General features: G+C 44.3%; 14 non-coding genes and 2 pseudogenes across 14 annotated transcripts; all 16 read left to right on the forward strand.

Moving 5' to 3' along the window:
* The first annotated feature begins 1,298 nt into the window (after positions 1-1,298).
* LOC141214362 (U2 spliceosomal RNA) lies at positions 1,299-1,493 on the forward strand. Its single transcript, XR_012283627.1, has one exon. It is a non-coding gene; the product is annotated as a U2 spliceosomal RNA (small nuclear RNA).
* Positions 1,494-2,608: 1,115 nt separating this feature from the next.
* On the forward strand, positions 2,609-2,799 carry LOC141214203 (U2 spliceosomal RNA). The gene has a single exon (XR_012283472.1). It is a non-coding gene; the product is annotated as a U2 spliceosomal RNA (small nuclear RNA).
* A 1,114-nt stretch (positions 2,800-3,913) lies between these two features.
* On the forward strand, positions 3,914-4,104 carry LOC141214215 (U2 spliceosomal RNA). Its single transcript, XR_012283483.1, has one exon. It is a non-coding gene; the product is annotated as a U2 spliceosomal RNA (small nuclear RNA).
* Positions 4,105-5,219: 1,115 nt separating this feature from the next.
* On the forward strand, positions 5,220-5,335 carry LOC141214400 (U2 spliceosomal RNA; annotated as a pseudogene).
* A 524-nt stretch (positions 5,336-5,859) lies between these two features.
* LOC141214350 (U2 spliceosomal RNA) lies at positions 5,860-6,041 on the forward strand. The gene has a single exon (XR_012283616.1). It is a non-coding gene; the product is annotated as a U2 spliceosomal RNA (small nuclear RNA).
* A 1,115-nt stretch (positions 6,042-7,156) lies between these two features.
* On the forward strand, positions 7,157-7,347 carry LOC141214243 (U2 spliceosomal RNA). The gene has a single exon (XR_012283511.1). It is a non-coding gene; the product is annotated as a U2 spliceosomal RNA (small nuclear RNA).
* A 1,114-nt stretch (positions 7,348-8,461) lies between these two features.
* On the forward strand, positions 8,462-8,652 carry LOC141214244 (U2 spliceosomal RNA). Its single transcript, XR_012283512.1, has one exon. It is a non-coding gene; the product is annotated as a U2 spliceosomal RNA (small nuclear RNA).
* A 2,853-nt stretch (positions 8,653-11,505) lies between these two features.
* Positions 11,506-11,691, forward strand: LOC141214356 (U2 spliceosomal RNA). Its single transcript, XR_012283622.1, has one exon. It is a non-coding gene; the product is annotated as a U2 spliceosomal RNA (small nuclear RNA).
* A 1,115-nt stretch (positions 11,692-12,806) lies between these two features.
* LOC141214226 (U2 spliceosomal RNA) lies at positions 12,807-12,997 on the forward strand. The gene has a single exon (XR_012283494.1). It is a non-coding gene; the product is annotated as a U2 spliceosomal RNA (small nuclear RNA).
* A 1,114-nt stretch (positions 12,998-14,111) lies between these two features.
* Positions 14,112-14,302, forward strand: LOC141214237 (U2 spliceosomal RNA). The gene has a single exon (XR_012283505.1). It is a non-coding gene; the product is annotated as a U2 spliceosomal RNA (small nuclear RNA).
* Positions 14,303-15,417: 1,115 nt separating this feature from the next.
* On the forward strand, positions 15,418-15,533 carry LOC141214401 (U2 spliceosomal RNA; annotated as a pseudogene).
* Positions 15,534-16,057: 524 nt separating this feature from the next.
* LOC141214352 (U2 spliceosomal RNA) lies at positions 16,058-16,239 on the forward strand. Its single transcript, XR_012283618.1, has one exon. It is a non-coding gene; the product is annotated as a U2 spliceosomal RNA (small nuclear RNA).
* A 1,115-nt stretch (positions 16,240-17,354) lies between these two features.
* On the forward strand, positions 17,355-17,545 carry LOC141214245 (U2 spliceosomal RNA). Its single transcript, XR_012283513.1, has one exon. It is a non-coding gene; the product is annotated as a U2 spliceosomal RNA (small nuclear RNA).
* A 1,115-nt stretch (positions 17,546-18,660) lies between these two features.
* On the forward strand, positions 18,661-18,851 carry LOC141214303 (U2 spliceosomal RNA). Its single transcript, XR_012283569.1, has one exon. It is a non-coding gene; the product is annotated as a U2 spliceosomal RNA (small nuclear RNA).
* Positions 18,852-19,966: 1,115 nt separating this feature from the next.
* Positions 19,967-20,157, forward strand: LOC141214304 (U2 spliceosomal RNA). Its single transcript, XR_012283570.1, has one exon. It is a non-coding gene; the product is annotated as a U2 spliceosomal RNA (small nuclear RNA).
* Positions 20,158-21,272: 1,115 nt separating this feature from the next.
* Positions 21,273-21,463, forward strand: LOC141214305 (U2 spliceosomal RNA). The gene has a single exon (XR_012283571.1). It is a non-coding gene; the product is annotated as a U2 spliceosomal RNA (small nuclear RNA).
* The last annotated feature ends 510 nt before the right edge of the window (positions 21,464-21,973 follow it).

Consider the following 21,973-nt stretch of genomic DNA (forward strand, 5'->3'; position numbering starts at 1 on the left):
AGGAGGGGTGTTTATGATATAGTTTTTGTTGACAAAGTTTTTTTTGAAGGATATCTAAGGAAAATGACTGCAAGCCAGGATAAAAGAATGGAGGGGATAAGTGTAATGCCACACTTCCCCGTTAGAGATAAATGGATCATTGTTAAAATGTACTCTCCATTGGTGGACGAAGAGGATGTTCTTACATTTTTGGAGTTTTTTTGTTTGTCAGTAACACCAAAAGGGAAGATTTATAATGAATTTGGTTTTTGGACTTCGAAGTGGAAATTTTTGGTCCGTTTCAAAGAAGATGAGCAGGGGACTGTGTTGCTTCCCCCAGCTAGGTTTAAGTTGGGTAATATAAATGGTGATATTTTTTTCAGTGGTATACCCACTTTTTGTCGAGTTTGTCGTCAATACGGGCATGGAAAGGAAAATTGTTCGGGTGGTGTATGTGGTTTTTGCAAAAAAGGTGATCATGAGTCAAAGGATTGTAAAGATCGGAGGAAGTGCAACTTATGTCAGGAAGATACGCATGTTTTTAAGAATTGCCCAAAGAGGAAAAGAAATAAAGAGAAGGAGGTAGTGGTTAAAAAGGTTTTGGTAGAGAGAAAGGAGGAAAGTGTAGAAAAGGTGTTGGTGGTAAAGGGAAAAGAAAGCAAACCTGTAGGAGTGCAGAGGGAGATGGAGAAAACAAGAGTAGATTGGGGGGATAGGGTAGAGAGTGAAATGGGAGGTGTAAGTCAGGGAACTGGCCGTGGTAAGGTTAAAAAGCAAGAAAAGAGAAAGGAACAGGAAGTGGAGGTGGCAATGGAAGAAAATATAGTTGTTTTTCAACAACCTATGTTTATAAAGAATGCAGAATATTTTAACCGGTTGTACCGTAAGTTGTATGATGAGAAACGTTTGGACTATCTTATAGAGAATGTTAGGAAAGAACTAATAAGAGATAAAAATGTTTTTTGTGTGAAATATAGAATACCAGATGGTGTATCGAAACAAGTTTTTTCAGCATCAAGGGTTGAAGATTTGTCCCTTAAGGTTCTGAGTTGGGTTGGGGTTCATGCTTTTGATAATGGTTACAAGTATTTTACTTGATGTTATTACTGTTGTTAATACAGTTATAATTTAATTTTTATTTTTTTGGTATCCATTCAGGTTCTGAAACATTTCTTTCTTTGTAAGTATTGTTGTATTTTTGTAATTTTTTTTTCTGACATTAAAAGTACCAAAACCTGATGATGATTTAAGTTGGAGTCCACGTCTTGTCTCCCTTTGGGGAGAAGAGGACTGTGGAGTGGACTTTAATTTTAACCTGAATAGGTTTTAAAAAAAAAAAAAAAAAAAAAAAAAAAAAAAAATCTGTTCTTATCAGTTTAATATCTGATACGTCCCCTATCTGGGGACCATATATTAAATGGATTTTTAGAACAGGGAGATGGAAAAAGAGCTTGCTCTGTCCACTCCACGCATTGACCTGGTATTGCAGTATCTCCAGGACCGGTGCACTCCTTCTTTAATGCAGTTTCTAAAATCAGAAAGAATTGAATTCAATGTTTTTTGTTCATTTTGCTTGTTTGTCGGATTTTGGGATGGACTCTTTGGCTTTGCTTTTCTTCTCCTCATTGGATTTTTCATGTTCAAAGTTGCAGAAGCCAGATTACAAGCTCATTTTGGTTCAACTTCAGCAACTGTGCATTGCATTGCCATGTAATGTGATGCAATGCTATCTTTCTAGCTCTCCCTTTTTACTTCCTTTTGGATAAACAGACATATTAGGCAAGCATTTTGGAGCTTTCACCTAAATAACTACAGGTGGTGAGATAAGCTGCACAATATAATTGACCTTTCAGTATATTGTTGCACACACACCATCTATTTAGCAAATGCCCTTGTTATCAACAGCAGCCTTTTAAACTCACCTGAGCTAACAGGTATGTGCGCTGGTTACTCTGCTGCGCTTAAAATTTCTTTTTTGGTTTGCTACAATGCCTTTTCTGAAACGTTGTCTCCCTCTGCTGGAACACTGACTTCTTTCATTTAATGCCTGCAGACTATAAAAGAGAACCCAACCCAAAAAGTTTGGTTGATTAGTCTGTGGCATTCTGTTAAACTGTTGCTTATGGCGGTCTCTGTGAGCTTCTCAGCGACATTCAGCCAGCCAGGTATCCTGCCTGCAGTAGATGGAATGTGGCAATGGAACGCTGGCTGCGCGTGTCATAATAGGCTCTGAGCCTTTATATACCTGTGCACAGCAGCAGCCACCTTCAGTCTGCTGCTGGACAGCCAGCAGCAGCAGCAGCAGGAGAGGTATGTAATCAGGAGCCCTCCTGCTAAGGGTAGACAGCTGCTCGTTCCACCCCACCCCCCGCCTTAACTGGTTCTCCTCCCTTCCAACGGTGTTGAGGCGGGTGGGAACAGCAGGGGGTGAAGGTGCTATGTTTAAAGAGGTGGAGTTATGCAGATCTAAAACGCGTGGATTGCAGCAGCAGCAAGCCGAAAAGTGCAGGCATGTAAGGGATCTAGAGGTTGACAACATGTCTTCTTAACGGGAGTCCAGGAGCTCATCTCCACAAATGGACTTTTCAGGATCCTTGGGTGGCTCCGTAGTTTGAAACCAATTCTGGTTATCGCTTCTCGGCCTTTTGGCTAAGATCAAGTGTAGTATCTGTTCTTATCAGTTTAATATCTGATATGTCCCCTATCTGGGGACCATATATTAAATGGATTTTTAGAACAGGGAGATGGAAAAAGAGCTTGCTCTGTCCACTCCACGCATTGACCTGGTATTGCAGTATCTCCAGGACCGGTGCACCCCTTCTTTAATGCAGTTTCTAAAATCAGAAAGAATTGAATTCAATGTTTTTGTTCATTTTGCTTGTTTGTCGGATTTTGGGATGGACTCTTTGGCTTTGCTTTTCTTCTCCTCATTGGATTTTTCATGTTCAAAGTTGCAGAAGCCAGATTACAAGCTCATTTTGGTTCAACTTCAGCAACTGTGCATTGCATTGCCATGTAATGTGATGCAATGCTATCTTTCTAGCTCTCCCTTTTTACTTCCTTTTGGATAAACAGACATATTAGGCAAGCATTTTGGAGCTTTCACCTAAATAACTACAGGTGGTGAGATAAGCTGCACAATATAATTGACCTTTCAGTATATTGTTGCACACACACCATCTATTTAGCAAATGCCCTTGTTATCAACAGCAGCCTTTTAAACTCACCTGAGCTAACAGGTATGTGCGCTGGTTACTCTGCTGCGCTTAAAATTTCTTTTTTGGTTTGCTACAATGCCTTTTCTGAAACGTTGTCTCCCTCTGCTGGAACACTGACTTCTTTCATTTAATGCCTGCAGACTATAAAAGAGAACCCAACCCAAAAAGTTTGGTTGATTAGTCTGTGGCATTCTGTTAAACTGTTGCTTATGGCGGTCTCTGTGAGCTTCTCAGCGACATTCAGCCAGCCAGGTATCCTGCCTGCAGTAGATGGAATGTGGCAATGGAACGCTGGCTGCGCGTGTCATAATAGGCTCTGAGCCTTTATATACCTGTGCACAGCAGCAACCACCTTCAGTCTGCTGCTGGACAGCCAGCAGCAGCAGCAGCAGGAGAGGTATGTAATCAGGAGCCCTCCTGCTAAGGGTAGACAGCTGCTCGTTCCACCCCACCCCCCGCCTTAATTGGTTCTCCTCCCTTCCAACGGTGTTGAGGCGGGTGGGAACAGCAGGGGGTGAAGGTGCTGTGTTTAAAGAGGTGGAGTTATGCAGATCTAAAACGCGTGGATTGCAGCAGCAGCAAGCCGAAAAGTGCAGGCATGTAAGGGATCTAGAGGTTGACAACATGTCTTCTTAACGGGAGTCCAGGAGCTCATCTCCACAAATGGACTTTTCAGGATCCTTGGGTGGCTCCGTAGTTTGAAACCAATTCTGGTTATCGCTTCTCGGCCTTTTGGCTAAGATCAAGTGTAGTATCTGTTCTTATCAGTTTAATATCTGATATGTCCCCTATCTGGGGACCATATATTAAATGGATTTTTAGAACAGGGAGATGGAAAAAGAGCTTGCTCTGTCCACTCCACGCATTGACCTGGTATTGCAGTATCTCCAGGACCGGTGCACCCCTTCTTTAATGCAGTTTCTAAAATCAGAAAGAATTGAATTCAATGTTTTTTGTTCATTTTGCTTGTTTGTCGGATTTTGGGATGGACTCTTTGGCTTTGCTTTTCTTCTCCTCATTGGATTTTTCATGTTCAAAGTTGCAGAAGCCAGATTACAAGCTCATTTTGGTTCAACTTCAGCAACTGTGCATTGCATTGCCATGTAATGTGATGCAATGCTATCTTTCTAGCTCTCCCTTTTTACTTCCTTTTGGATAAACAGACATATTAGGCAAGCATTTTGGAGCTTTCACCTAAATAACTACAGGTGGTGAGATAAGCTGCACAATATAATTGACCTTTCAGTATATTGTTGCACACACACCATCTATTTAGCAAATGCCCTTGTTGTCAACAGCAGCCTTTTAAACTCACCTGAGCTAACAGGTATGTGCGCTGGTTACTCTGCTGCGCTTAAAATTTCTTTTTTGGTTTGCTACAATGCCTTTTCTGAAACGTTGTCTCCCTCTGCTGGAACACTGACTTCTTTCATTTAATGCCTGCAGACTATAAAAGAGAACCCAACCCAAAAAGTTTGGTTGATTAGTCTGTGGCATTCTGTTAAACTGTTGCTTATGGCGGTCTCTGTGAGCTTCTCAGCGACATTCAGCCAGCCAGGTATCCTGCCTGCAGTAGATGGAATGTGGCAATGGAACGCTGGCTGCGCGTGTCATAATAGGCTCTGAGCCTTTATATACCTGTGCACAGCAGCAGCCACCTTCAGTCTGCTGCTGGACAGCCAGCAGCAGCAGCAGCAGGAGAGGTATGTAATCAGGAGCCCTCCTGCTAAGGGTAGACAGCTGCTCGTTCCACCCCACCCCCCGCCTTAATTGGTTCTCCTCCCTTCCAACGGTGTTGAGGCGGGTGGGAACAGCAGGGGGTGAAGGTGCTGTGTTTAAAGAGGTGGAGTTATGCAGATCTAAAACGCGTGGATTGCAGCAGCAGCAAGCCGAAAAGTGCAGGCATGTAAGGGATCTAGAGGTTGACAACATGTCTTCTTAACGGGAGTCCAGGAGCTCATCTCCACAAATGGACTTTTCAGGATCCTTGGGTGGCTCCGTAGTTTGAAACCAATTCTGGTTATCGCTTCTCGGCCTTTTGGCTAAGATCAAGTGTAGTATCTTTTGAAAAGGCAGTTTTGTCCTTGGGCTGCCCTAGTAAATTGATGCATATTACACACTGGTTTGGTGCACTTGTTAGTACGCCAGGTGGCTCATAGAGTTATCTGATGGAAAACATGGCCCTCCAGGATCGAAGTCACTAGGCTGGGTAAGTGTGAGGGCTTTGGAGCAATGTGCCCCAGGAGTAGGCGCCCTGGTGGGAGTCCAAGCTTACTGGGACTGGGAAACCCAGAAAGACTTGGCTTCGTAGCACGCCGCACCTTTGCCAATCATACTTTCTGAGCAACCCCCCCTATTCCTGGCCTCCGGGCTAGGAAGGGGAATTTTTATAAACCCGGTCGGAGGTCCGGTCAGCTTTGGGCTGAGAAACCAACACAGGCTCCAGCTCCACTAGGGTGGCAGCCTAGATGGAAGCTGGGAGCACGAAAACGGCTTTTCTCCGGCTTCGGCTAGGGAGAGCATCGGAGATCCCTGACCCTCGCTGTGGCCTTCTGGCTCGGAGGGATGGGGATGGTTTATTGGGGACCCTCTCCTCCGGGAAGGGTCCACATGAATCCTCGCCTCGTGCGCTGTTTTGGTGTGACTTCGGTCACATTTTTCAGTGCCTTGGATGCAGCTTCAATCAAAAAATCTGTTCTTATCAGTTTAATATCTGATACGTCCCCTATCTGGGGACCATATATTAAATGGATTTTTAGAACAGGGAGATGGAAAAAGAGCTTGCTCTGTCCACTCCACGCATTGACCTGCTATTGCAGTATCTCCAGGACCGGTGCACCCCTTCTTTAATGCAGTTTCTAAAATCAGAAAGAATTGAATTCAATGTTTTTTGTTCATTTTGCTTGTTTGTCGGATTTTGGGATGGACTCTTTGGCTTTGCTTTTCTTCTCCTCATTGGATTTTTCATGTTCAAAGTTGCAGAAGCCAGATTACAAGCTCATTTTGGTTCAACTTCAGCAACTGTGCATTGCATTGCCATGTAATGTGATGCAATGCTATCTTTCTAGCTCTCCCTTTTTACTTCCTTTTGGATAAACAGACATATTAGGCAAGCATTTTGGAGCTTTCACCTAAATAACTACAGGTGGTGAGATAAGCTGCACAATATAATTGACCTTTCAGTATATTGTTGCACACACACCATCTATTTAGCAAATGCCCTTGTTATCAACAGCAGCCTTTTAAACTCACCTGAGCTAACAGGTATGTGCGCTGGTTTCTCTGCTGCGCTTAAAATTTCTTTTTTGGTTTGCTACAATGCCTTTTCTGAAACGTTGTCTCCCTCTGCTGGAACACTGACTTCTTTCATTTAATGCCTGCAGACTATAAAAGAGAACCCAACCCAAAAAGTTTGGTTGATTAGTCTGTGGCATTCTGTTAAACTGTTGCTTATGGCGGTCTCTGTGAGCTTCTCAGCGACATTCAGCCAGCCAGGTATCCTGCCTGCAGTAGATGGAATGTGGCAATGGAACGCTGGCTGCGCGTGTCATAATAGGCTCTGAGCCTTTATATACCTGTGCACAGCAGCAGCCACCTTCAGTCTGCTGCTGGACAGCCAGCAGCAGCAGCAGCAGGAGAGGTATGTAATCAGGAGCCCTCCTGCTAAGGGTAGACAGCTGCTCGTTCCACCCCACCCCCCGCCTTAATTGGTTCTCCTCCCTTCCAACGGTGTTGAGGCGGGTGGGAACAGCAGGGGGTGAAGGTGCTGTGTTTAAAGAGGTGGAGTTATGCAGATCTAAAACGCGTGGATTGCAGCAGCAGCAAGCCGAAAAGTGCAGGCATGTAAGGGATCTAGAGGTTGACAACATGTCTTCTTAACGGGAGTCCAGGAGCTCATCTCCACAAATGGACTTTTCAGGATCCTTGGGTGGCTCCGTAGTTTGAAACCAATTCTGGTTATCGCTTCTCGGCCTTTTGGCTAAGATCAAGTGTAGTATCTGTTCTTATCAGTTTAATATCTGATACGTCCCCTATCTGGGGACCATATATTAAATGGATTTTTAGAACAGGGAGATGGAAAAAGAGCTTGCTCTGTCCACTCCACGCATTGACCTGGTATTGCAGTATCTCCAGGACCGGTGCACCCCTTCTTTAATGCAGTTTCTAAAATCAGAAAGAATTGAATTCAATGTTTTTTGTTCATTTTGCTTGTTTGTCGGATTTTGGGATGGACTCTTTGGCTTTGCTTTTCTTCTCCTCATTGGATTTTTCATGTTCAAAGTTGCAGAAGCCAGATTACAAGCTCATTTTGGTTCAACTTCAGCAACTGTGCATTGCATTGCCATGTAATGTGATGCAATGCTATCTTTCTAGCTCTCCCTTTTTACTTCCTTTTGGATAAACAGACATATTAGGCAAGCATTTTGGAGCTTTCACCTAAATAACTACAGGTGGTGAGATAAGCTGCACAATATAATTGACCTTTCAGTATATTGTTGCACACACACCATCTATTTAGCAAATGCCCTTGTTATCAACAGCAGCCTTTTAAACTCACCTGAGCTAACAGGTATGTGCGCTGGTTACTCTGCTGCGCTTAAAATTTCTTTTTTGGTTTGCTACAATGCCTTTTCTGAAACGTTGTCTCCCTCTGCTGGAACACTGACTTCTTTCATTTAATGCCTGCAGACTATAAAAGAGAACCCAACCCAAAAAGTTTGGTTGATTAGTCTGTGGCATTCTGTTAAACTGTTGCTTATGGCGGTCTCTGTGAGCTTCTCAGCGACATTCAGCCAGCCAGGTATCCTGCCTGCAGTAGATGGAATGTGGCAATGGAACGCTGGCTGCGCGTGTCATAATAGGCTCTGAGCCTTTATATACCTGTGCACAGCAGCAGCCACCTTCAGTCTGCTGCTGGACAGCCAGCAGCAGCAGCAGCAGGAGAGGTATGTAATCAGGAGCCCTCCTGCTAAGGGTAGACAGCTGCTCGTTCCACCCCACCCCCCGCCTTAATTGGTTCTCCTCCCTTCCAACGGTGTTGAGGCGGGTGGGAACAGCAGGGGTGAAGGTGCTGTGTTTAAAGAGGTGGAGTTATGCAGATCTAAAACGCGTGGATTGCAGCAGCAGCAAGCCGAAAAGTGCAGGCATGTAAGGGATCTAGAGGTTGACAACATGTCTTCTTAACGGGAGTCCATGAGCTCATCTCCACAAATGGACTTTTCAGGATCCTTGGGTGGCTCCGTAGTTTGAAACCAATTCTGGTTATCGCTTCTCGGCCTTTTGGCTAAGATCAAGTGTAGTATCTGTTCTTATCAGTTTAATATCTGATACGTCCCCTATCTGGGGACCATATATTAAATGGATTTTTAGAACAGGGAGATGGAAAAAGAGCTTGCTCTGTCCACTCCACGCATTGACCTGGTATTGCAGTATCTCCAGGACCGGTGCACCCCTTCTTTAATGCAGTTTCTAAAATCAGAAAGAATTGAATTCAATGTTTTTTGTTCATTTTGCTTGTTTGTCGGATTTTGGGATGGACTCTTTGGCTTTGCTTTTCTTCTCCTCATTGGATTTTTCATGTTCAAAGTTGCAGAAGCCAGATTACAAGCTCATTTTGGTTCAACTTCAGCAACTGTGCATTGCATTGCCATGTAATGTGATGCAATGCTATCTTTCTAGCTCTCCCTTTTTACTTCCTTTTGGATAAACAGACATATTAGGCAAGCATTTTGGAGCTTTCACCTAAATAACTACAGGTGGTGAGATAAGCTGCACAATATAATTGACCTTTCAGTATATTGTTGCACACACACCATCTATTTAGAAAATGCCCTTGTTATCAACAGCAGCCTTTTAAACTCACCTGAGCTAACAGGTATGTGCGCTGGTTACTCTGCTGCGCTTAAAATTTCTTTTTTGGTTTGCTACAATGCCTTTTCTGAAACGTTGTCTCCCTCTGCTGGAACACTGACTTCTTTCATTTAATGCCTGCAGACTATAAAAGAGAACCCAACCCAAAAAGTTTGGTTGATTAGTCTGTGGCATTCTGTTAAACTGTTGCTTATGGCGGTCTCTGTGAGCTTCTCAGCGACATTCAGCCAGCCAGGTATCCTGCCTGCAGTAGATGGAATGTGGCAATGGAACGCTGGCTGCGCGTGTCATAATAGGCTCTGAGCCTTTATATACCTGTGCACAGCAGCAGCCACCTTCAGTCTGCTGCTGGACAGCCAGCAGCAGCAGCAGCAGGAGAGGTATGTAATCAGGAGCCCTCCTGCTAAGGGTAGACAGCTGCTCGTTCCACCCCACCCCCCGCCTTAATTGGTTCTCCTCCCTTCCAACGGTGTTGAGGCGGGTGGGAACAGCAGGGGGTGAAGGTGCTGTGTTTAAAGAGGTGGAGTTATGCAGATCTAAAACGCGTGGATTGCAGCAGCAGCAAGCCGAAAAGTGCAGGCATGTAAGGGATCTAGAGGTTGACAACATGTCTTCTTAACGGGAGTCCAGGAGCTCATCTCCACAAATGGACTTTTCAGGATCCTTGGGTGGCTCCGTAGTTTGAAACCAATTCTGGTTATCGCTTCTCGGCCTTTTGGCTAAGATCAAGTGCAGTGATCTAGCGGCTGCTGCCTTGGTCTTGGCTGAGAGGTGCTCGGGGTACCCGGCTCCTTGGCCTGGGGGGATCGCTCTGTTTTTCAGCAGGGCTTCACCTCCCTGCTGCTATTAGGGAGTCGGATTAGTCCCCGGGCAACGGGAGGCGATCATCTACCTGGCACTTCGGTGTTGAAGGTTTCTATTGAGAAGAGGAGAACCTGTTTGTGAAGAAGATGTCTGCAGCATCACATGAAGGAGAGGAAGATCATGTGCCTGAATTCGCTAAGGTGCAGAATTCTATTCGTTTGGTTGTTCAGGAGAACTTTCGAGATCAAAAGGATTTTAGGTATGTGATGAGTCAAGTTCTTGTGAATCTTTTTGGTTTGAAGACAGAAGAAGTGTTGGCGATAATGGACTACCCCAGGAGGGGTGTTTATGATATAGTTTTTGTTGACAAAGTTTTTTTTGAAGGATATCTAAGGAAAATGACTGCAAGCCAGGATAAAAGAATGGAGGGGATAAGTGTAATGCCACACTTCCCCGTTAGAGATAAATGGATCATTGTTAAAATGTACTCTCCATTGGTGGACGAAGAGGATGTTCTTACATTTTTGGAGTTTTTTTGTTTGTCAGTAACACCAAAAGGGAAGATTTATAATGAATTTGGTTTTTGGACTTCGAAGTGGAAATTTTTGGTCCGTTTCAAAGAAGATGAGCAGGGGACTGTGTTGCTTCCCCCAGCTAGGTTTAAGTTGGGTAATATAAATGGTGATATTTTTTTCAGTGGTATACCCACTTTTTGTCGAGTTTGTCGTCAATACGGGCATGGAAAGGAAAATTGTTCGGGTGGTGTATGTGGTTTTTGCAAAAAAGGTGATCATGAGTCAAAGGATTGTAAAGATCGGAGGAAGTGCAACTTATGTCAGGAAGATACGCATGTTTTTAAGAATTGCCCAAAGAGGAAAAGAAATAAAGAGAAGGAGGTAGTGGTTAAAAAGGTTTTGGTAGAGAGAAAGGAGGAAAGTGTAGAAAAGGTGTTGGTGGTAAAGGGAAAAGAAAGCAAACCTGTAGGAGTGCAGAGGGAGATGGAGAAAACAAGAGTAGATTGGGGGGATAGGGTAGAGAGTGAAATGGGAGGTGTAAGTCAGGGAACTGGCCGTGGTAAGGTTAAAAAGCAAGAAAAGAGAAAGGAACAGGAAGTGGAGGTGGCAATGGAAGAAAATATAGTTGTTTTTCAACAACCTATGTTTATAAAGAATGCAGAATATTTTAACCGGTTGTACCGTAAGTTGTATGATGAGAAACGTTTGGACTATCTTATAGAGAATGTTAGGAAAGAACTAATAAGAGATAAAAATGTTTTTTGTGTGAAATATAGAATACCAGATGGTGTATCGAAACAAGTTTTTTCAGCATCAAGGGTTGAAGATTTGTCCCTTAAGGTTCTGAGTTGGGTTGGGGTTCATGCTTTTGATAATGGTTACAAGTATTTTACTTGATGTTATTACTGTTGTTAATACAGTTATAATTTAATTTTTATTTTTTTGGTATCCATTCAGGTTCTGAAACATTTCTTTCTTTGTAAGTATTGTTGTATTTTTGTAATTTTTTTTTCTGACATTAAAAGTACCAAAACCTGATGATGATTTAAGTTGGAGTCCACGTCTTGTCTCCCTTTGGGGAGAAGAGGACTGTGGAGTGGACTTTAATTTTAACCTGAATAGGTTTTAAAAAAAAAAAAAAAAAAAAAAAATCTGTTCTTATCAGTTTAATATCTGATACGTCCCCTATCTGGGGACCATATATTAAATGGATTTTTAGAACAGGGAGATGGAAAAAGAGCTTGCTCTGTCCACTCCACGCATTGACCTGGTATTGCAGTATCTCCAGGACCGGTGCACTCCTTCTTTAATGCAGTTTCTAAAATCAGAAAGAATTGAATTCAATGTTTTTTGTTCATTTTGCTTGTTTGTCGGATTTTGGGATGGACTCTTTGGCTTTGCTTTTCTTCTCCTCATTGGATTTTTCATGTTCAAAGTTGCAGAAGCCAGATTACAAGCTCATTTTGGTTCAACTTCAGCAACTGTGCATTGCATTGCCATGTAATGTGATGCAATGCTATCTTTCTAGCTCTCCCTTTTTACTTCCTTTTGGATAAACAGACATATTAGGCAAGCATTTTGGAGCTTTCACCTAAATAACTACAGGTGGTGAGATAAGCTGCACAATATAATTGACCTTTCAGTATATTGTTGCACACACACCATCTATTTAGCAAATGCCCTTGTTATCAACAGCAGCCTTTTAAACTCACCTGAGCTAACAGGTATGTGCGCTGGTTACTCTGCTGCGCTTAAAATTTCTTTTTTGGTTTGCTACAATGCCTTTTCTGAAACGTTGTCTCCCTCTGCTGGAACACTGACTTCTTTCATTTAATGCCTGCAGACTATAAAAGAGAACCCAACCCAAAAAGTTTGGTTGATTAGTCTGTGGCATTCTGTTAAACTGTTGCTTATGGCGGTCTCTGTGAGCTTCTCAGCGACATTCAGCCAGCCAGGTATCCTGCCTGCAGTAGATGGAATGTGGCAATGGAACGCTGGCTGCGCGTGTCATAATAGGCTCTGAGCCTTTATATACCTGTGCACAGCAGCAGCCACCTTCAGTCTGCTGCTGGACAGCCAGCAGCAGCAGCAGCAGGAGAGGTATGTAATCAGGAGCCCTCCTGCTAAGGGTAGACAGCTGCTCGTTCCACCCCACCCCCCGCCTTAACTGGTTCTCCTCCCTTCCAACGGTGTTGAGGCGGGTGGGAACAGCAGGGGGTGAAGGTGCTATGTTTAAAGAGGTGGAGTTATGCAGATCTAAAACGCGTGGATTGCAGCAGCAGCAAGCCGAAAAGTGCAGGCATGTAAGGGATCTAGAGGTTGACAACATGTCTTCTTAACGGGAGTCCAGGAGCTCATCTCCACAAATGGACTTTTCAGGATCCTTGGGTGGCTCCGTAGTTTGAAACCAATTCTGGTTATCGCTTCTCGGCCTTTTGGCTAAGATCAAGTGTAGTATCTGTTCTTATCAGTTTAATATCTGATATGTCCCCTATCTGGGGACCATATATTAAATGGATTTTTAGAACAGGGAGATGGAAAAAGAGCTTGCTCTGTCCACTCCACGCATTGACCTGGTATTGCAGTATCTCCAGGACCGGTGCACCCCTTCTTTAATGCAGTTTCTAAAATCAGAAAGAATTGAATTCAATGTTTTTGTTCATTTTGCTTGTTTGTCGGATTTTGGGATGGACTCTTTGGCTTTGCTTTTCTTCTCCTCATTGGATTTTTCATGTTCAAAGTTGCAGAAGCCAGATTACAAGCTCATTTTGGTTCAACTTCAGCAACTGTGCATTGCATTGCCATGTAATGTGATGCAATGCTATCTTTCTAGCTCTCCCTTTTTACTTCCTTTTGGATAAACAGACATATTAGGCAAGCATTTTGGAGCTTTCACCTAAATAACTACAGGTGGTGAGATAAGCTGCACAATATAATTGACCTTTCAGTATATTGTTGCACACACACCATCTATTTAGCAAATGCCCTTGTTATCAACAGCAGCCTTTTAAACTCACCTGAGCTAACAGGTATGTGCGCTGGTTACTCTGCTGCGCTTAAAATTTCTTTTTTGGTTTGCTACAATGCCTTTTCTGAAACGTTGTCTCCCTCTGCTGGAACACTGACTTCTTTCATTTAATGCCTGCAGACTATAAAAGAGAACCCAACCCAAAAAGTTTGGTTGATTAGTCTGTGGCATTCTGTTAAACTGTTGCTTATGGCGGTCTCTGTGAGCTTCTCAGCGACATTCAGCCAGCCAGGTATCCTGCCTGCAGTAGATGGAATGTGGCAATGGAACGCTGGCTGCGCGTGTCATAATAGGCTCTGAGCCTTTATATACCTGTGCACAGCAGCAACCACCTTCAGTCTGCTGCTGGACAGCCAGCAGCAGCAGCAGCAGGAGAGGTATGTAATCAGGAGCCCTCCTGCTAAGGGTAGACAGCTGCTCGTTCCACCCCACCCCCCGCCTTAATTGGTTCTCCTCCCTTCCAACGGTGTTGAGGCGGGTGGGAACAGCAGGGGGTGAAGGTGCTGTGTTTAAAGAGGTGGAGTTATGCAGATCTAAAACGCGTGGATTGCAGCAGCAGCAAGCCGAAAAGTGCAGGCATGTAAGGGATCTAGAGGTTGACAACATGTCTTCTTAACGGGAGTCCAGGAGCTCATCTCCACAAATGGACTTTTCAGGATCCTTGGGTGGCTCCGTAGTTTGAAACCAATTCTGGTTATCGCTTCTCGGCCTTTTGGCTAAGATCAAGTGTAGTATCTGTTCTTATCAGTTTAATATCTGATATGTCCCCTATCTGGGGACCATATATTAAATGGATTTTTAGAACAGGGAGATGGAAAAAGAGCTTGCTCTGTCCACTCCACGCATTGACCTGGTATTGCAGTATCTCCAGGACCGGTGCACCCCTTCTTTAATGCAGTTTCTAAAATCAGAAAGAATTGAATTCAATGTTTTTTGTTCATTTTGCTTGTTTGTCGGATTTTGGGATGGACTCTTTGGCTTTGCTTTTCTTCTCCTCATTGGATTTTTCATGTTCAAAGTTGCAGAAGCCAGATTACAAGCTCATTTTGGTTCAACTTCAGCAACTGTGCATTGCATTGCCATGTAATGTGATGCAATGCTATCTTTCTAGCTCTCCCTTTTTACTTCCTTTTGGATAAACAGACATATTAGGCAAGCATTTTGGAGCTTTCACCTAAATAACTACAGGTGGTGAGATAAGCTGCACAATATAATTGACCTTTCAGTATATTGTTGCACACACACCATCTATTTAGCAAATGCCCTTGTTGTCAACAGCAGCCTTTTAAACTCACCTGAGCTAACAGGTATGTGCGCTGGTTACTCTGCTGCGCTTAAAATTTCTTTTTTGGTTTGCTACAATGCCTTTTCTGAAACGTTGTCTCCCTCTGCTGGAACACTGACTTCTTTCATTTAATGCCTGCAGACTATAAAAGAGAACCCAACCCAAAAAGTTTGGTTGATTAGTCTGTGGCATTCTGTTAAACTGTTGCTTATGGCGGTCTCTGTGAGCTTCTCAGCGACATTCAGCCAGCCAGGTATCCTGCCTGCAGTAGATGGAATGTGGCAATGGAACGCTGGCTGCGCGTGTCATAATAGGCTCTGAGCCTTTATATACCTGTGCACAGCAGCAGCCACCTTCAGTCTGCTGCTGGACAGCCAGCAGCAGCAGCAGCAGGAGAGGTATGTAATCAGGAGCCCTCCTGCTAAGGGTAGACAGCTGCTCGTTCCACCCCACCCCCCGCCTTAATTGGTTCTCCTCCCTTCCAACGGTGTTGAGGCGGGTGGGAACAGCAGGGGGTGAAGGTGCTGTGTTTAAAGAGGTGGAGTTATGCAGATCTAAAACGCGTGGATTGCAGCAGCAGCAAGCCGAAAAGTGCAGGCATGTAAGGGATCTAGAGGTTGACAACATGTCTTCTTAACGGGAGTCCAGGAGCTCATCTCCACAAATGGACTTTTCAGGATCCTTGGGTGGCTCCGTAGTTTGAAACCAATTCTGGTTATCGCTTCTCGGCCTTTTGGCTAAGATCAAGTGTAGTATCTTTTGAAAAGGCAGTTTTGTCCTTGGGCTGCCCTAGTAAATTGATGCATATTACACACTGGTTTGGTGCACTTGTTAGTACGCCAGGTGGCTCATAGAGTTATCTGATGGAAAACATGGCCCTCCAGGATCGAAGTCACTAGGCTGGGTAAGTGTGAGGGCTTTGGAGCAATGTGCCCCAGGAGTAGGCGCCCTGGTGGGAGTCCAAGCTTACTGGGACTGGGAAACCCAGAAAGACTTGGCTTCGTAGCACGCCGCACCTTTGCCAATCATACTTTCTGAGCAACCCCCCCTATTCCTGGCCTCCGGGCTAGGAAGGGGAATTTTTATAAACCCGGTCGGAGGTCCGGTCAGCTTTGGGCTGAGAAACCAACACAGGCTCCAGCTCCACTAGGGTGGCAGCCTAGATGGAAGCTGGGAGCACGAAAACGGCTCTTCTCCGGCTTCGGCTAGGGAGAGCATCGGAGATCCCTGACCCTCGCTGTGGCCTTCTGGCTCGGAGGGATGGGGATGGTTTATTGGGGACCCTCTCCTCCGGGAAGGGTCCACATGAATCCTCGCCTCGTGCGCTGTTTTGGTGTGACTTCGGTCACATTTTTCAGTGCCTTGGATGCAGCTTCAATCAAAAAATCTGTTCTTATCAGTTTAATATCTGATACGTCCCCTATCTGGGGACCATATATTAAATGGATTTTTAGAACAGGGAGATGGAAAAAGAGCTTGCTCTGTCCACTCCACGCATTGACCTGCTATTGCAGTATCTCCAGGACCGGTGCACCCCTTCTTTAATGCAGTTTCTAAAATCAGAAAGAATTGAATTCAATGTTTTTTGTTCATTTTGCTTGTTTGTCGGATTTTGGGATGGACTCTTTGGCTTTGCTTTTCTTCTCCTCATTGGATTTTTCATGTTCAAAGTTGCAGAAGCCAGATTACAAGCTCATTTTGGTTCAACTTCAGCAACTGTGCATTGCATTGCCATGTAATGTGATGCAATGCTATCTTTCTAGCTCTCCCTTTTTACTTCCTTTTGGATAAACAGACATATTAGGCAAGCATTTTGGAGCTTTCACCTAAATAACTACAGGTGGTGAGATAAGCTGCACAATATAATTGACCTTTCAGTATATTGTTGCACACACACCATCTATTTAGCAAATGCCCTTGTTATCAACAGCAGCCTTTTAAACTCACCTGAGCTAACAGGTATGTGCGCTGGTTTCTCTGCTGCGCTTAAAATTTCTTTTTTGGTTTGCTACAATGCCTTTTCTGAAACGTTGTCTCCCTCTGCTGGAACACTGACTTCTTTCATTTAATGCCTGCAGACTATAAAAGAGAACCCAACCCAAAAAGTTTGGTTGATTAGTCTGTGGCATTCTGTTAAACTGTTGCTTATGGCGGTCTCTGTGAGCTTCTCAGCGACATTCAGCCAGCCAGGTATCCTGCCTGCAGTAGATGGAATGTGGCAATGGAACGCTGGCTGCGCGTGTCATAATAGGCTCTGAGCCTTTATATACCTGTGCACAGCAGCAGCCACCTTCAGTCTGCTGCTGGACAGCCAGCAGCAGCAGCAGCAGGAGAGGTATGTAATCAGGAGCCCTCCTGCTAAGGGTAGACAGCTGCTCGTTCCACCCCACCCCCCGCCTTAATTGGTTCTCCTCCCTTCCAACGGTGTTGAGGCGGGTGGGAACAGCAGGGGGTGAAGGTGCTGTGTTTAAAGAGGTGGAGTTATGCAGATCTAAAACGCGTGGATTGCAGCAGCAGCAAGCCGAAAAGTGCAGGCATGTAAGGGATCTAGAGGTTGACAACATGTCTTCTTAACGGGAGTCCAGGAGCTCATCTCCACAAATGGACTTTTCAGGATCCTTGGGTGGCTCCGTAGTTTGAAACCAATTCTGGTTATCGCTTCTCGGCCTTTTGGCTAAGATCAAGTGTAGTATCTGTTCTTATCAGTTTAATATCTGATACGTCCCCTATCTGGGGACCATATATTAAATGGATTTTTAGAACAGGGAGATGGAAAAAGAGCTTGCTCTGTCCACTCCACGCATTGACCTGGTATTGCAGTATCTCCAGGACCGGTGCACCCCTTCTTTAATGCAGTTTCTAAAATCAGAAAGAATTGAATTCAATGTTTTTTGTTCATTTTGCTTGTTTGTCGGATTTTGGGATGGACTCTTTGGCTTTGCTTTTCTTCTCCTCATTGGATTTTTCATGTTCAAAGTTGCAGAAGCCAGATTACAAGCTCATTTTGGTTCAACTTCAGCAACTGTGCATTGCATTGCCATGTAATGTGATGCAATGCTATCTTTCTAGCTCTCCCTTTTTACTTCCTTTTGGATAAACAGACATATTAGGCAAGCATTTTGGAGCTTTCACCTAAATAACTACAGGTGGTGAGATAAGCTGCACAATATAATTGACCTTTCAGTATATTGTTGCACACACACCATCTATTTAGCAAATGCCCTTGTTATCAACAGCAGCCTTTTAAACTCACCTGAGCTAACAGGTATGTGCGCTGGTTTCTCTGCTGCGCTTAAAATTTCTTTTTTGGTTTGCTACAATGCCTTTTCTGAAACGTTGTCTCCCTCTGCTGGAACACTGACTTCTTTCATTTAATGCCTGCAGACTATAAAAGAGAACCCAACCCAAAAAGTTTGGTTGATTAGTCTGTGGCATTCTGTTAAACTGTTGCTTATGGCGGTCTCTGTGAGCTTCTCAGCGACATTCAGCCAGCCAGGTATCCTGCCTGCAGTAGATGGAATGTGGCAATGGAACGCTGGCTGCGCATGTCATAATAGGCTCTGAGCCTTTATATACCTGTGCACAGCAGCAGCCACCTTCAGTCTGCTGCTGGACAGCCAGCAGCAGCAGCAGCAGGAGAGGTATGTAATCAGGAGCCCTCCTGCTAAGGGTAGACAGCTGCTCGTTCCACCCCACCCCCCGCCTTAATTGGTTCTCCTCCCTTCCAACGGTGTTGAGGCGGGTGGGAACAGCAGGGGGTGAAGGTGCTGTGTTTAAAGAGGTGGAGTTATGCAGATCTAAAACGCGTGGATTGCAGCAGCAGCAAGCCGAAAAGTGCAGGCATGTAAGGGATCTAGAGGTTGACAACATGTCTTCTTAACGGGAGTCCAGGAGCTCATCTCCACAAATGGACTTTTCAGGATCCTTGGGTGGCTCCGTAGTTTGAAACCAATTCTGGTTATCGCTTCTCGGCCTTTTGGCTAAGATCAAGTGTAGTATCTGTTCTTATCAGTTTAATATCTGATACGTCCCCTATCTGGGGACCATATATCAAATGGATTTTTAGAACAGGGAGATGGAAAAAGAGCTTGCTCTGTCCACTCCACGCATTGACCTGGTATTGCAGTATCTCCAGGACCGGTGCACCCCTTCTTTAATGCAGTTTCTAAAATCAGAAAGAATTGAATTCAATGTTTTTTGTTCATTTTGCTTGTTTGTCGGATTTTGGGATGGACTCTTTGGCTTTGCTTTTCTTCTCCTCATTGGATTTTTCATGTTCAAAGTTGCAGAAGCCAGATTACAAGCTCATTTTGGTTCAACTTCAGCAACTGTGCATTGCATTGCCATGTAATGTGATGCAATGCTATCTTTCTAGCTCTCCCTTTTTACTTCCTTTTGGATAAACAGACATATTAGGCAAGCATTTTGGAGCTTTCACCTAAATAACTACAGGTGGTGAGATAAGCTGCACAATATAATTGACCTTTCAGTATATTGTTGCACACACACCATCTATTTAGCAAATGCCCTTGTTATCAACAGCAGCCTTTTAAACTCACCTGAGCTAACAGGTATGTGCGCTGGTTTCTCTGCTGCGCTTAAAATTTCTTTTTTGGGTTGCTACAATGCCTTTTCTGAAACGTTGTCTCCCTCTGCTGGAACACTGACTTCTTTCATTTAATGCCTGCAGACTATAAAAGAGAACCCAACCCAAAAAGTTTGGTTGATTAGTCTGTGGCATTCTGTTAAACTGTTGCTTATGGCGGTCTCTGTGAGCTTCTCAGCGACATTCAGCCAGCCAGGTATCCTGCCTGCAGTAGATGGAATGTGGCAATGGAACGCTGGCTGCGCGTGTCATAATAGGCTCTGAGCCTTTATATACCTGTGCACAGCAGCAGCCACCTTCAGTCTGCTGCTGGACAGCCAGCAGCAGCAGCAGCAGGAGAGGTATGTAATCAGGAGCCCTCCTGCTAAGGGTAGACAGCTGCTCGTTCCACCCCACCCCCCGCCTTAATTGGTTCTCCTCCCTTCCAACGGTGTTGAGGCGGGTGGGAACAGCAGGGGGTGAAGGTGCTGTGTTTAAAGAGGTGGAGTTATGCAGATCTAAAACGCGTGGATTGCAGCAGCAGCAAGCCGAAAAGTGCAGGCATGTAAGGGATCTAGAGGTTGACAACATGTCTTCTTAACGGGAGTCCAGGAGCTCATCTCCACAAATGGACTTTTCAGGATCCTTGGGTGGCTCCGTAGTTTGAAACCAATTCTGGTTATCGCTTCTCGGCCTTTTGGCTAAGATCAAGTGTAGTATCTGTTCTTATCAGTTTAATATCTGATACGTCCCCTATCTGGGGACCATATATCAAATGGATTTTTAGAACAGGGAGATGGAAAAAGAGCTTGCTCTGTCCACTCCACGCATTGACCTGGTATTGCAGTATCTCCAGGACCGGTGCACCCCTTCTTTAATGCAGTTTCTAAAATCAGAAAGAATTGAATTCAATGTTTTTTGTTCATTTTGCTTGTTTGTCGGATTTTGGGATGGACTCTTTGGCTTTGCTTTTCTTCTCCTCATTGGATTTTTCATGTTCAAAGTTGCAGAAGCCAGATTACAAGCTCATTTTGGTTCAACTTCAGCAACTGTGCATTGCATTGCCATGTAATGTGATGCAATGCTATCTTTCTAGCTCTCCCTTTTTACTTCCTTTTGGATAAACAGACATATTAGGCAAGCATTTTGGAGCTTTCACCTAAATAACTACAGGTGGTGAGATAAGCTGCACAATATAATTGACCTTTCAGTATATTGTTGCACACACACCATCTATTTAGCAAATGCCCTTGTTATCAACAGCAGCCTTTTAAACTCACCTGAGCTAACAGGTATGTGCGCTGGTTACTCTGCTGCGCTTAAAATTTCTTTTTTGGTTTGCTACAATGCCTTTTCTGAAACGTTGTCTCCCTCTGCTGGAACACTGACTTCTTTCATTTAATGCCTGCAGACTATAAAAGAGAACCCAACCCAAAAAGTTTGGTTGATTAGTCTGTGGCATTCTGTTAAACTGTTGCTTATGGCGGTCTCTGTGAGCTTCTCAGCGACATTCAGCCAGCCAGGTATCCTGCCTGCAGTAGATGGAATGTGGCAATGGAACGCTGGCTGCGCGTGTCATAATAGGCTCTGAGCCTTTATATACCTGTGCACAGCAGCAGCCACCTTCAGTCTGCTGCTGGACAGCCAGCAGCAGCAGCAGCAGGAGAGGTATGTAATCAGGAGCCCTCCTGCTAAGGGTAGACAGCTGCTCGTTCCACCCCACCCCCCGCCTTAATTGGTTCTCCTCCCTTCCAACGGTGTTGAGGCGGGTGGGAACAGCAGGGGGTGAAGGTGCTGTGTTTAAAGAGGTGGAGTTATGCAGATCTAAAACGCGTGGATTGCAGCAGCAGCAAGCCGAAAAGTGCAGGCATGTAAGGGATCTAGAGGTTGACAACATGTCTTCTTAACGGGAGTCCAGGAGCTCATCTCCACAAATGGACTTTTCAGGATCCTTGGGTGGCTCCGTAGTTTGAAACCAATTCTGGTTATCGCTTCTCGGCCTTTTGGCTAAGATCAAGTGTAGTATCTGTTCTTATCAGTTTAATATCTGATACGTCCCCTATCTGGGGACCATATATCAAATGGATTTTTAGAACAGGGAGATGGAAAAAGAGCTTGCTCTGTCCACTCCACGCATTGACCTGGTATTGCAGTATCTCCAGGACCGGTGCACCCCTTCTTTAATGCAGTTTCTAAAATCAGAAAGAATTGAATTCAATGTTTTTTGTTCATTTTGCTTGTTTGTCGGATTTTGGGATGGACTCTTTGGCTTTGCTTTTCTTCTCCTCATTGGATTTTTCATGTTCAAAGTTGCAGAAGCCAGATTACAAGCTCATTTTGGTTCAACTTCAGCAACTGTGCATTGCATTGCCATGTAATGTGATGCAATGCTATCTTTCTAGCTCTCCCTTTTTACTTCCTTTTGGATAAACAGACATATTAGGCAAGCATTTTGGAGCTTTCACCTAAATAACTACAGGTGGTGAGATAAGCTGCACAATATAATTGACCTTTCAGTATATTGTTGCACACACACCATCTATTTAGCAAATGCCCTTGTTATCAACAGCAGCCTTTTAAACTCACCTGAGCTAACAGGTATGTGCGCTGGTTACTCTGCTGCGCTTAAAATTTCTTTTTTGGTTTGCTACAATGCCTTTTCTGAAACGTTGTCTCCCTCTGCTGGAA

This window comes from Phyllobates terribilis, unplaced genomic scaffold (genome assembly GCF_046119375.1).
Source record: "Phyllobates terribilis strain yellow unplaced genomic scaffold, ASM4611937v1 Scaffold_217__1_contigs__length_3308461, whole genome shotgun sequence".
NCBI lineage: Eukaryota > Metazoa > Chordata > Amphibia > Anura > Dendrobatidae > Phyllobates > Phyllobates terribilis.